The sequence below is a fragment of the Macrosteles quadrilineatus genome, unplaced genomic scaffold (genome assembly GCF_028750875.1).
Source record: "Macrosteles quadrilineatus isolate MER2022 unplaced genomic scaffold, UCM_ALF_1.0 Scaffold_5__1_contigs__length_97177068, whole genome shotgun sequence".
NCBI classification, from domain to species: Eukaryota; Metazoa; Arthropoda; class Insecta; order Hemiptera; family Cicadellidae; genus Macrosteles; species Macrosteles quadrilineatus.
The window spans coordinates 44,833,583-44,849,324 of record NW_026542598.1 but is presented as its reverse complement, the minus strand read 5'-3'; positions in this window follow the sequence as shown (position 1 = coordinate 44,849,324).

The window sequence follows — 15,742 nt, the reverse complement described above, 5'->3', positions numbered from 1 at the left end:
ATACCATACACAAATTTATATGTTTTTAGTAAATCACTAGAGCAGCCTGCATACATAAAATTACAACATAGATTTAAAAATATTGAAATGAACATTAACAAAAAAGTTGCAAATTTCTTTGGTTCATGTGAAGATATAATTTCATTAAATGATTGTAAACCAAATTCATTAATTGTTTTTGATGATTGTATTTTAGAAAATCAAGATAAAATAAAAGAGTATTTTGTAATGGGTAGACATAAAAACATATCATGTATTTATCTTTCACAATGTTATTCAAAAGTTGACATTAAATTAATAAGGAATAATTTAAATATGTTATGTATTTTTAAGCAAAATAATCATTATGTAAAACAAATTTTTTATCATTTTGTAGGTTCTGATATGTCATTTAATGAATTTAAGGATATTTGTAATGATTGTTGGAAAGAAAATTATGGATTTTTAACTATGAATTTGATATTAAAAACAAATGAAGGAAAATATATGAATAAGTTTTCTAATATAAAATTTTCTTCTAAATAAATGTGGTGTATGCTTGATTTAATTGTTGATAAAATATTTGTTATAATAATATTTGCCTTATCTTTAGTGTTTATTTTTCTTATTAAATTTACAGAAAATAAAAAATGATGTGTTTGTGTTTAATTTTAGATTTACTTATTATTTTTGTTTTATTTATATTAATCATTAGTGTAGTGTTGATTGTGCTTAATCGACATAGTTTATGTTTATGTTAACATGGTTTATGTTTGTGTTAACATCATTTATGTTTATGTTAACATATTTTTTCTTTTAATAAATGGATAACATAACTGTTGACAAAGCTAAAAAGTTAGATGAAATTGAAAAAAAATTAATAAAAGAATTTAAAAATCAGATTAAAATTGATGAAAATTATGAACAAATTAAACAAAAAGCATATGAACCAATAACATCTGCAATTGGTAAAGTAGAAAATAAAATTGGTGATGTTTTAAATGAAAATAAAAATTTAATGGATTTAGTACCTATTGTTAATCAATTTGCAAACATATCAATACCACAATCTGAAGAAGAATTTATGTTACCTTCAAGTACTCCATTTAGACCAATAAGAGAACAAATTATTGAAGAAGAATCAACATTTATAGATCCAAATATTGTTTCACCTCAAATATTAAATAAAATCATTGGTCCAATTGCACAAAAATATTTACCTAGAGCAAAAGATGATAAATTTGGTTTGTATTGGGATAAACATAAAAAATCATTTATGATTGGTGATAAAATAACAGTAATTGATAATGATGATTTACTTGTTAATGGTAAAACATATACTGGCACTCAAGGTTTATGGAGATTATTGACATATAAAGACAAACCAGATGATAATTTATATAGTCAAGATGATTTAAATAATTACTCAAAAATTTTATGGGAAACAGATTCAATTTATAAAAATAATGATCCAAGTACTAGAAAACCAAAATCAAGTAAAGGTAATAAATATATGAATTTGATTAAATTTATTTGGGATTCTAAAGGAAATATTAAAGGATCTGGTATAAGAAAATATTCAGAAAATAAAATTGAATACAGATATATTGATGATTTAAACAAATTAGAAAGTATAATCAATTATATATATGCTCAAGAAAAAGCTGGAAATAATAACTTTATCAATGAAAAAAGGGCTATTAAAGATTTTATTTCAAACAAATTAGATGAATTAATTGAAAAACCTGATGGTATAAAATATTTAAAAAGAATATTACCAACTATAACATCACCAATTATAGGTTCAGGATTATTAAATGATTTTATAAATAATTTACCATTTGAATTGCATGTACCTGGTTTTCAATATCTAGGACCTGGAACTAAGCTACAAAAAAGATTAAAAAGAGGTGATCCTGGAATAAATGATTTAGATAAAGCTGCTAAAGAACATGATATATTTTATAGAGATCATAAAGATACAGAATCTAGAAATGATATTGCTGATAAAATATTACAAGATAAAGCATGGGATATAGCAACATCTAGTGATCATGATATAGGTGAAAGATTAGTTGCTTTACCAACATCAGGTGCTATGTGGTTAAAAAGAAAATTTGGAATGGGATTAGAAATAGGATTAAAATTTTAACCTATATAAATGGAGAAAGTTAAGGTAAATTTAACTGATTATCAAAAATCTAAAATTAAATCTGCTTTTAAGAAAAATAAAAATTTGACTATACAATTTGAAATAGATCAATTTAAAAATGGTAATGATGTATTATTATTAACTAAAAGACAATTGAATAAATTAGAAAAACATAAAAAATTAAATACTGGATTAAGACTTGAATTTTCTTATAATCAACTTAAACAAATAAAAGATGGTGGTTTATTAAATGAAATATTAAATGTTGCTGATTATATTCCTGGCATAAATAGTTTAACACCAAAAGTTAGAAGAGGAGCTAAAGTAGTAAAAGACAATGTTATTCCAAAATTTAGAGAATTTATAAATTGGTTAGATCAAGAATTAGCTAATGTAAAAGGATCTGGATTAGATGAAAAAACATTAAAATATGTTAAGAAAAAAATTTCAACCCATTGACTTTAGCAGATTTAGAAAAATTATGTCAAAATATTAAGAATTTTAGAGGTGTTTTTATGAGAGATATGCTTCCAAAAACTGTTAATAAATTTGAATGTGGTATAGTCAATTTAGATTCATTTTCTGGTAATGGAACTCATTGGATATGTTATTATAAAAAAGATAAAATTAAATATTACTTTGATTCTTATGGAAAAATTGTTAATAAACCTTTTAAGGAAATTGTTAAATATTTAGGAGAAGACAATATATTTTTTAATGATTCACAAATTCAAAATTATGATGATCCACCTATATGTGGTCATTTGTGTGTTTTTGTATTAAATGAGTTGAATAAAAATACAAGATTTGATAACATAATCAATAATTTAATTCTTAATAAATATGGATTCATTAAATATATTTGATCTATTTGGTAGACAGAAAAAAGATTTAATTGAAGTAAAAAATGATTATATTAATTCAAAATTAAATTCCATTTTTAATGATATTAATAAGGATTTAAAAACCCATATTAAGAAAACTAATAATTTGGTTAATGCTATTAGTTTATCTAAAAATTATTTAAGTATTAATTCTAGAAGAATTGTTAATGTAAAACCAAGTATTAATGATTATGATGTTGTTATAAAATCTGAGTTAAATGAAGTTTTAAATTCTATTATTAAGGTTGGTAATGATCATTCAAAAACTAAACAGGATTTAAATGAATTGGTTAATTCATTATTTAATCTAAAAATGTATGTTGAAGATTTAGAAAAACAACTTGAAGATAAACTTGCTGAAAAAATAAGATTAGTAACTGCTGGATTAGCACAAATATTAGAAGATAAACTTAATACAGAAAACCAAGAAGATCAATAATTTTTACTATATAAATGGAGTTTATTTACTGTCTTAAATGTAAACAAAAAACCAATTCTAAAGACATTCAAACAATAAAATTAAAAAATAAAAATATGGTTAAAGCAAAATGTTGTATATGTAATTCAAAGAAAAGTAGTTTTACAAAAATTTCCTCCTAATAAATGGCTCTATATAATTCATTTGATTATTTCATTATCAGAAACCAATTTCTATTAACCAATGAAGATTGGGATATTATTTCAGAAAAATATGAATTGAATGAAGATATGATCAGATTGTTTCAAAATAAACTAAATTGGGAAAAAATTGCACAATATCAAACATTAAGTATACAATTTATTGATGAGTTTATTAATTATCAACTTAATGCTTATATTAATTTGGTTTGTAAGTATCAAAATTTAGATGAAGATTTTATTGATAAATATAAAAATGATTTGGATTGGGAAATAGTGTTACAATATCAAAATATATCAGCAAAATTCATCATAGATCATGCACTGAATATTGAACAGTTTAAAGAAAAAATGGATTATGACGAGATTGATTAAATTATTCCAAAAAGATTTATAAAACTATTCTTTATTACAAAAATTTTACTGGTTTTAAAAAACCTTTTTCTTTCCATATTTTTTTCATAAATTTCTCCTTAATAAATGGCTAATACTTATGAAATTGAAAGAGCTGAATATAAAAATTTTTATCCTTTATCTAAACTACATTTGAATGAACCAAACAAAAAAACTGAATTTAATATTGATTTTGGAGATGGTTTTTGTACATCTAAATTTCAATTTTATATTTCAGGAACACTAAAAAATCTGATGATAGAGACTATGGTGCTACAGATAATGTAAAGTTGATTAATAATTTTGTACCATTCTTATTTTCAAAAATTGAAATTAGAAAACATAATAAATTAATTGAGGAAATTGAATATCCTGGACAATTAAGTACAATAAAAGGTACTGTTACTTATTCAAAAACAGAAGCAGTATCCAACATTTGTAATGGATTTCAATCAGATTTCAAAAAAACATTTGAAGCTGTGGGTAATCTATCACATTTTGGATTAGGTTTCTTTGAAAATGTTAATGTTCCAATATACAAAGGAGGATTCAATATATGTTTTGTTAGATCTGAAGATAATGATGCCATTTTTAGATGGAAAACTAAAAAAGTTGATGGAACTTTTGATGATACTACATTACCAAGTGCTGGAAAAATAATTATTGATGACTTTTTTATTAGAGTTCCAATAATTGAGTATAAAACTACAAGTAAAATTCAATATATTAATGAAATAACTAAAAAAGAAAAAATACTATTTCACTTTAATCATTGGCAATGTATTGAACAAAAGACAATAACTGGAAAAACAGTTAGTTTTGATATAACAAATATTTATCGAAACATCTATAATCCAAAATTTATAATAATTGGTTTTCAAAAAGGTAGAACTAATGATCAATTATATGACACTTCAAAATTTGATAGTATGTATATTAAAAATATTAGAGTAAAATTAAATGGTCACTATTATCCTGATGAATTAATAAATCTAGATATAAATAATGAAAAATTTAGAATTGTATATCAAATGTATCAAGATTATAAAAAGGTTTATTATAACAATAGTGAAATGTATTATGATCCAACAGAATTCATTGAAAATAGACCATTATATGTGATTGATACAACAAAAACTCCTGTTAATATTTCTGGTTCAAAGAATGATATTATTATAAATATGGATTTTGATTATGATATAACTGTTGCTAGTAAAACTAATTGCTATGTGGTTGTTGTGTCTGAAAGATTATTAGAGTATAATGTGATTAAAAATGATATAACTGAAATCAAATAAAATTATTATAAAACCACCATTTATTTACTACTTTTTGACATATTTTTCAAAATATTATTATATTTTATGAATAATGAGACTACTATTGTTAATTTAAAATTTGTTTCATAAAAAAATATTAATAAATAAAAATTTTTGATTTTCAAGGTCACAAGAAATAAATATTTTAAATTTTATTATTTAATAAATTTGTACTTACCTTATAGATATATCATACCAAATTTCATGAAAATATCTTTAAAAACAAAGAAGTTATTAAGGTTTTTAGTTTAAGGGTAGTTCACCCTAAATTGGAAAATTTTAGTAAAAACATTGATTTTAAACATAATTTTTCATAATTTTTAAGTTTTAGAATTATTCAATAATTTTTTACATTTTTATAAATAAAATACAAAATAAGGGATGAAACTACCCTTAACATAAGTCAAAAACATTCTTTAATATTCAATGAGTGTATGTTTCAAATTTGGTTAAGATTGGTTTAAAAACACTCAAGTTATAACATACAATATATTTCAAATAATTTCATTCGATACTAACAATCGAATAATAAGTTGAAACATTCGATATTAACAGTTAAATTACTGAATAGGAATTCAAAATAACTCACACAAACATAAACAAATAATATTTACTGAACATTTCAGATTTATCAAAGCGTGCATTCAATGCACGCTTTCGTTGAACATCATTTGGTTTGGCAAAAAAAAACTGTCAAAAAAACAGCAGAGTCACTTAAATTTTTTTACACAAAATATTTACTGTACAATTCAGATTTATCAAAGCGTGCTTTAGAAGCACACTGTCCTTGAATATCATATGGTTTGGCAAAAAACTATCAAACAAAGCAGCAATCACTTGACCTTGAAAATTCTGATTGTTTTATAAACAAGTTATGATTACAAACAATAAAAATAGTCTATAAATAGTTCAATAAATCACTTTTACTTATTAAAATATTAGTTAAAAACACTTGAACAATCCAAATATGGTGATGAACACTTCAAACACATTTCACTTCACAACACGATAGTTTCACAATTTTCATAGTTAATCTTCTTTATACTTCATCTTCAATCAATAAATAATAAACTTTTACCATCAATAAACTCTTATTTTAAATATTTCTTCATAAAACAAAATGAGAATATACACAGAAAATCAGCCAGTCGACAGAGCCACACCCATTATGATAGCTAATGACGAGATTTTTGCTAACTTGACACTTTTTTTTGTTCAATCGGCTAGTTTCATTAGCTAACTATTCAACCATTGATTATACATTTTAAGCATTAATTATAAAATACTTTTCGATTAGTTTAGATAAATCAAAATAATTATTTTAATCCACACTGCAATTTACTAACATTCAACTGGTTATTATTTTATTCAATCACTTATTTTCATAAAAAGATCGACCAAACAAATTAGGCCATAGACTAATATTCCTTCAATAAGATTATATTTACAACACAATTTATTTTTGTTGATTTTTACATTATCTTTAATCGTACAGAAATGTATAATATATGAAATAGCATTAATTTTTAACAAGCTTTTCATTGGTGATATTTATTTTCAATTTAAATCAATACTTATCTTTTTATCTTAAGATTATCATTTTGTTAACATTTTTATGATTTCACAATTGAAATATATAAAAAGATATTTTTGATAATTAAACCTTAAATAAACCTTTACAAACTTGTTTTTTTAATCAATTAATCTACTTCAAGATTTTTATGATATAAAAAACTTTAATAATTTTGATAAATTTCATATTTTTTAATAGTTTATTTAATAATTAAACCTTTATAAACTCATTTTTAATCATTTATTAACGCGTCGCGATTTTTGCGACGCGTCAAATATTTAATAAATTCCATAAATTTAATAATTTATTTGATAATTAAACCTTAAATAAACCTTTACAAACTTGTTTTTTTAATCAATTAATCTACTTCAAGATTTTTATGATATAAAAAACTTTAATAATTCTAATAAATTTCATATTTTTTAATAGTTTATTTAATAATTAAACCTTTATAAACTCATTTTTAATCATTTATTAACGCGTCGCGATTTTTGCGACGCGTCAAATATTTAATAAATTCCATAAATTTAATAATTTATTTGATAATTAAACCTTAAATAAACCTTTACAAACTTGTTTTTTCAATCAATTAATCTACTTCAAGATTTTTATGATATAAAAAACTTTAATAATTCTAATAAATTTCATATTTTTTAATAGTTTATTTAATAATTAAACCTTTATAAACTCATTTTTAATCATTTATTAACGCGTCGCGATTTTTGCGACGCGTCAAATATTTAATAAATTCCATAAATTTAATAATTTATTTGATAATTAAACCTTAAATAAACCTTTACAAACTTGTTTTTTCAATCAATTAATCTACTCTAAGATTTTTATGGTATAAAAAAACTTTAATAATTCTAATAAATTTCATGTTTTTTAATAGTTTATTTGCGACGCGTTAATAAATGATAAAAAATGAGTTTATAAAGGTTTAATTATTAAATAAACTATTAAACACATGAAATTTATTAGAATTATTAAAGTTTTTTTATACCATAAAAATCTTAGAGTAGATTAATTGATTGAAAAAACAAGTTTGTAAAGGTTTATTTAAGGTTTAATTATCAAATAAATTATTAAATTTATGGAATTCATTAAATATTTGACGCGTCGCAAAAATCGCGACGCGTTAATAAATGATAAAAAATGAGTTTATAAAGGTTTAATTATTAAATAAACTATTAAAAACATGAAATTTATTAGAATTATTAAAGTTTTTTTATACCATAAAAATCTTAGAGTAGATTAATTGATTGAAAAAACAAGTTTGTAAAGGTTTATTTAAGGTTTAATTATCAAATAAATTATTAAATTTATGGAATTCATTAAATATTTGACGCGTCGCAAAAATCGCGACGCGTTAATAAATGATTAAAAATGAGTTTATAAAGGTTTAATTATTAAATAAACTATTAAAAAATATGAAATTTATTAGAATTATTAAAGTTTTTTATATCATAAAAATCTTGAAGTAGATTAATTGATTAAAAAAACAAGTTTGTAAAGGTTTATTTAAGGTTTAATTATCAAATAAATTATTAAATTTATGGAATTTATTAAATATTTGACGCGTCGCAAAAATCGCGACGCGTTAATAAATGATTAAAAATGAGTTTATAAAGGTTTAATTATTAAATAAACTATTAAAAAATATGAAATTTATCAAAATTATTAAAGTTTTTTTATACCATAAAAATCTTGAAGTAGATTAATTGATTAAAAAAACAAGTTTGTAAAGGTTTATTTAAGGTTTGATTATTAAATAAATTATTAAATTTATGGAATTTATTATTTAAAATTCTTTTCATATATTTCAATTATTAATTGTTTAAAATTTCTATAATTATTTTTTGTAATAAATGGATCTACTAGAAGAGATTAATAATATTGGAGAATGTAAATTCAAAGAATATAAACCAATAAAAAGTTTAGAATTGAATACAAAATATAAAATAGAAAAATTTGAAAAAGTTAAAGATAAATATGGACCAACAGTTATTGTTGAATTAGAAAAATGTAAAGTTCATTTGCCTCATAGATTTATTAATATATTTGATGAAAAAACAATTAAAGAATTAAATAAAAAAGATTTAAACTTAATTATTACTGAAATTAAAACATTCAAAGATAAAGAAACTGTTTTAGTTAAATTTGTATAAAAACTACTCATTAAATTTTAAAATTTTACTTGTTTTTAAAAACATTTTGTTTTGTACTCAATTTTATGGAAAATATAGACATATTCATGAAAATTTCATCAAAATTATATACTTTTTCTAGAAAAATATGAAAATGTTAGAAATTGGCCTAAAAGAGGCAAAAATTTAACATATTAGTATTGAAAAACAACAAATTTCATTAAATTATTAAAGTCTTCCTTTTTTGGTCTAGGATTGGTACATTACTTATATATATATATATATATATATATATATATATATATATATATATATATATGAATTTGAACGGATGGTGTTTTTGGCCTCTAGGGACCTCAAAACGGAAAAAAAAATCGGTCCCGCGTCCAGGTCTTACCATGAGTACTACGGTAATAGCTTATTCCCTATATGGGAAATTCGCTAATAAAATCTATAACTCCTTTAATCAATAAATACCTCCGCCACAGCAAACCTGCAGACTAATTGAATTTCCATTTACCTGGCTGGATTTCTACTAAAATATTCCATTGTTGATGTTAGCCTCCGGATTACGTTGAATAAAAATTGGTGTAAATACCTGCTTATTGTAATCCAAAATGTTGTTGCTATGATGCAACTAGTCTAGACGCTACATCTATCCGGTCGTGACGCATCATCCTCACCGGTGTTACCATTTTTAGCTTTTGCTCGTTAAATTGTACTTTTTCTTTTCAATGTTCGTGTCTGTGTTCGTGTTCGTAACCGTGACCATGTTCGTGTAATGTGTGTATTGACGACCTTCTGATGAAGTGATTTGACATCCCGAAGATGACTTCGTGAGAGGTTGTTGAAACTAGTTGGGTCATAGCAGCAACATTTTGGATTACAAGAAGCAGGTATTTACACCAATTTTTAAAATATTCCGTTAAAATTTACGGATTTGTTTTCTATCAAAATAACATTGATTTTAATGAGTACTTAGGTTTGCTGCTACAGTGAGTTATTATTGATATGTTGATAGCACAGTATTAAATAAATGAAATTGCCGAATTTGATTAAAATATAATATACACAAAATAAATATATAGGGTTAAATATAAATACAAGCAAACTACAACAGTTTTTTATACTAAATAAGAATAACATGGGAATTATAGATTTAGTTTTAGCGAATTTCCTATATATCAGGAATAAGCTATTACCGTAGTACTCCTGGTAAAACCTGAACCCCGGACCGATTTACTTTTTCGTTTTGAGGTCCCCAGAGGCCAAAAACACCCTCCGTTCAAATTCATATGTATTTATATATGTGTATGTGTCCGTTAGCGCGATAACTCGAGCAAAATTGATCCGATTTTGATGTGTTAACGTGTAAACCTACGTTAATTCGAACGAGTGTTCGCGAACCACCATGATCGGACCGTGGGAACGGGGTTTTATGGGGGTTTAATCGGGTAAAAATTTAGTTTCTCATTTTTTCCACGTTAAACAACCCAGTAGTTCTTTACATCGTTGGTAGAAACCAGAAAGTGCTGTGAGCGCATTCTGTCGGCCGCTCACTCAACCACTTTTAACAATAACAAGTGTTGCAGTTATCGTAAAATGTTTTGTTCGTCGTAAAATATTTACGACACAACGTTATCGTACTTCCCGACTGTCGTAATGTTATGGTACGTTGGTCGATATTTTTATATATCTTTTTTTAACCAGGCACAGAGAGTCCAGTGTCATAATGAGGGAAGGATCTTGAAGGGAGGCCATTTTTACGTACAAAACGCCGTGTACTATCGGTTCAATATCGTAATACTAAGTATCGATATTATTTCGGATCAAATGGATTCGATTCAATCGATTGATGGTTGAATGAATGTAATGAACATCATTACCACAACAATACGATGTGTTTCCATCTGTGTTCGTGGTGTAGTGGATAGAGTACTAGCATTGACTATTGGAGACTGACTATTGGATACTGTTGTACCGATAAACAAAGGTACTAGTCTGATGACCGAGAGGTAACCAGATTGAATCCCACCGGTGTCACTTACTTTTTTGTCAAAGATTGTCCTTAGAATGCGATTACTTCTTAACTGTAGTACCTTAGGAAAAGTCTCGTGTGTATAACGAGCAACAGTTATTGTCGCTCTCAAAATGTATGTCACATTTCATACGCATCTTAACTATACAATCAATACAGTGCCACAATTTTGGTTAACTGTAGGATTAAATGTTATCACATAAATTGCACGGCTTACGAATGTAGCTGTATTAGTTATTCTGATCGCGTTTTCCAACACCTGATAACTGCAATGTACCAACACTATCTCCAGTGTCCACTTCGTATGTGGAATTTGGCGTGCTACATCCGATAAGGTACAAAACGCAAAAGTGAAAACCGGGTAAAGTTAGTAATATATCGGATGGCGAGGACGGAGGGACAAAGAGGAGGTCAGAGGTCAGATGACCAGAGGAGGCAAAGCCGCGCCTTGAGCCAGGGTCTAGGCCAAGGGCACGGGCAACGCTGCGGGTATGAGTCAACCGTTTCAGGAACTAAAAACGGATATTTAATATTTGCAAAGTTTTTTTGCAAAATAGTAGTTACATTTATATACTTTACTAGCTGGCCCGACAGCCGTCGTTCTGTCCTAATGTTGTTTTATGTCAAATGCTCGTTCATTTTCAAGATGAGCTCGTTCGCATCGCTCAATCACGTCCTGGTTGAAGTCGTTTGCTACGCTTACTCACCTTTAGGTTGGAGCTCGTTCGCTCAGCTCACTCACCTTTTGGTTGCAAATTAGCTGTTGTCATAAATTTTAAAAATAATAGTGCTGCACGCTGTTGGTAAACCTATTAACTTTTTTCAATGCTATTGAACATCATAGAATCAAATTGTTCAGTTGGAACAGCTGTTAAGATTCTTTAATTCCATTTAAATATAAGTACACATAAGGTTAACATAGGAAACTTCAGAGTCACTGGGGCGGAGCCTTTTGACGGATCTGCACCAAACTTCACACAAACCATCCTTGAGTAATGCTTAATAATGCCTGAAAGTTTCATTGCAATCTGTCAAGCGGTTTCGGAGTCCATTACGTTCAAATATATATATATACAAACTTCCTCTTTTATAAATATAAATACAAGTAAACCACACATGAGAGGCAAGTTTAAATTCCCTTTATGAAAGTGAGAAGTAAAACTCATCGGGCACATGAGAAGAAAACCTATTTCTACAATTGCTAATGTAAGCAGGTGTAGTTGACCCTCACAAAATGATTAATATATAGAACTTGTATAAACAAATGTTGTGCTACGAAGTCAATAGCTTTTTAATGGTTCGAAACCACACCAGCTGTACCTACCTGATAGTTGGGCTTTAAATAAAAATATCCTGGATAGTGAAACAGCTGATCTTAGTCACAAACAAAGCTATACAGATCATCTCACACCGTTCTACTGTCAATACCCATATTTGGGTTAAAATACGCATTTAGGTGGCGTCCCCTAATATAATGAAATATGATCCGAAGGAAAGCTATTGCAATGGGTTAGCTTAAGGATTATGGAATAGTACACCTGCGTTTTAGCGAATCTCTCATAGGTAATAAGCTATTACCCGTAGGTCTCGTGGTAAGACCTAGACCCGGGACCGATTTATTTTTACGCCATTTTGTCGCATGCACTTGATTTGATACAAAAATTTGATTAATATATTAACAAAGACAACTTTGGTTAACTCTTTTCCGTTAAAAAAGCAATTGACTACAGAATTGTTAGTCAATTCTTCGTCGACAGTTTTACATTCTGCTTAGGAATGTAAAACCCCGTGGAAATACTAATCAAATCTACTATTTTTTGTGCTGTACTGTTCTTCTCTCTAAGGGAAGCTGTATAGGGTATTTATATCTCGGGGGGGGGGGGGGGGGGGCGTATGTGGCTATCCAAAATAATTTAACAAAAAAATACAATTACTGTACATCCTTATCACATTTTTTAGGTTAAGAGGTCTCTCGCGGAAATAGTTGCGGAGAGAATTTCCTCACGACACGTTCAGCTCGAGCTGAGGTTAATGTTGTAAAGGTCCACTGAAGTTAACTCAATATTTTATTTCCAAAAAACCTGTTCAGCAGTTTTAATTCTTCTGGGAATGTTGGCCGGATGTGACTCTGAATTTCAATTAACAATTCAGATGCTGTTTTTATTGTGAATACTAATCTTACACGGTAAGTATTAGGGCCTACCAATCAAAATTTGGTAGTCATAAGTTTTTTTTTTTAATTTTTATAAAAAAAATTGCTTTTCTAATTTTAAAGATTTTGTCTTAATTCATCTTAGTATTGTACTACAATTTGTTCCTGTGTATCGATTTTACATTCTCGTTCGAAATGGGTTTGTACAAATTAAACCAATAAGACCTCATAGTCCTTTTAAATATTATATACCTAGATGTAACATTTTAACATATCGTTGATGGAAGGGGGGTCTCAAACACAAAAGAGCACTCTTCAATTAAAAAACAACCTTTACTAAAAAACCTTTACCTTTTAATTAAAAACCTTTACTATTGACAACTGAAGCAGGTCCAGCAAGTGACGACGTAACTTATAGCCAGACATTTGGAATGGAGGCTCAGCGTTCAAAACCAGACATCCAGGACAAAACGCCCTTGCTTTGACCAACAGATCGCCCATAAATAGGCCTATAATAAACTATATCAGTGCAGTCAGCCAAATACTTTCTCCCATTAGCTTGTCAACAACCAATTATGCGTAAGCGTTAGGAGTAACTATGGTATTTTATGGGGAAAATCACAAAGCTTGGAACCGTAATATTTACAGCATTATGCTATTTTATTTGGAGTTAAAATCACCACAACATGCGAAATTTAATCTCCTTACTTTAGGCATCTTTTGTGAAAATCCAATTTTCCGTTATTTTATCGCAGAATCACCGTTACAGATAAAAATTTAAAAAATTCAAAAACCTGAAAATACCATAAACACCAAATTTTATCAAAATCGGACCAAGTGTAGTATGTAGTTCTACACATACTCGCACACATATACATTTCTAAACCACCGTTTTTGTGTTCACAGGGACCCAAAACGGACATTTCCCCCCAAAACTCAAACACGGAAATTTGGCCGAAATCAATACTTTCTCCATAGGGAGGAGAAATAAAAAAAATAAGCCACTTGATATTACAAACATTACCATTGCATGGATACTGAAGTCCCATAGGTCCATAGACAACATTTCCCTGTTCGTAATTATTGTCCGATAAATGTTACAACATACAATTAGTGAGCGTTGAACATACAAAATTACCTAGACTTTCGCATTCTCTTGTACTTCCGTGATGTCCCCATAGAGCCCGGGTTGTTTGGAATGGCCTTCGCGCCTTAACTTAATAGATTCAGTAACAATTGCGTTTGGAGCGTAAAAGCATTCACCCATTACATCAGTATGGGAAAACTAATCATGTAGCTGATATAGAGAAAGCCGCCACGGATGTCTTAGATGACATTTAAACATGCTGAAATAATCTGAAAATGAAAGTGTGATTCTCGAGAAAGTCATCTTATATTGCCGTATTGTTGTATACCGTCGTAGTCGTTGTTAGATTTTAGATTGTTCTTCCCGGATATGAAATACAAGGGAACCTCTATAAAGTACCCCTGCCACAGCAAACCTGCGGACTAAGTGAATTTCCATTTGCTTGATTGAATGTTTACTTAAATATTGCCTTACTTAAGTCAAATACATTCCCTTTTAAACACATTTGATTAAAGAGTCCCTATGGTTGCTGTTAGAGGTTACAGGGAAGGTAATAAAGTGTGTCTATACTGAAATATTGATTGCTTAGGATGAAATGAATACATTTTTACAAGTTTGATCAAAATATATCCATCAATAGACTGTATTAACAGTTTATTTATCCTCCAAAGGTTATAATAACATAGGAATTTAAAATTTGCGGTCTATTGAGCTTTCTCCGTCAAAGGATATTACAACGCATACAGTTATTAGTATCTTGTATTTTCAGCTCTACGAAAGGGTTTGAATGTATTGCACTTTATTTAGGGGGGGAGGGGGGTCCAAAATGAAAAATAATTTTGATCCTAGAAAACATCACTTAAAACCCCGTTTCCACGGTCCGATCATGCTGATTCAAAAACGCGTTAAAATAATATTGTAGGTTTACACTTGTGTACCAAATTTTCTATCATTATCTATTGATTTTTACTCGAGTTATCATGCTAACAGACGTACATCTAATTTTATGAATGACAACATAAATGTTGTTTTGCCCTCTGGGGACGTCAAAAAGTAAATTGCTCCTGGGTCTAGGTCTCACTATGAGACCTATTGTAATAGCCGATTACTTATAAGGGAAATTCACTAAAACGACTTCCTTAACACTAGCATATTTTAATACTCTTATAAGTGCTATTTTTTCTAGGTGTTGGACGGAGTCCCAAGTCATTTCTTGATGTGTCGCATTATTGAATAGCTGTAAGTTATTGCTATTGGTAAATAGCAGGGTTCGAACCCAGGACCTCGAGGATCAAAGCCACGTGCTCTATCCTACCTACTGGCTTCCCACAAAATGCTATTCAATACAATTATTTTTTTCTATATAAAGAGCTCGTGGCGACCTTTAAAACTTAAATTTA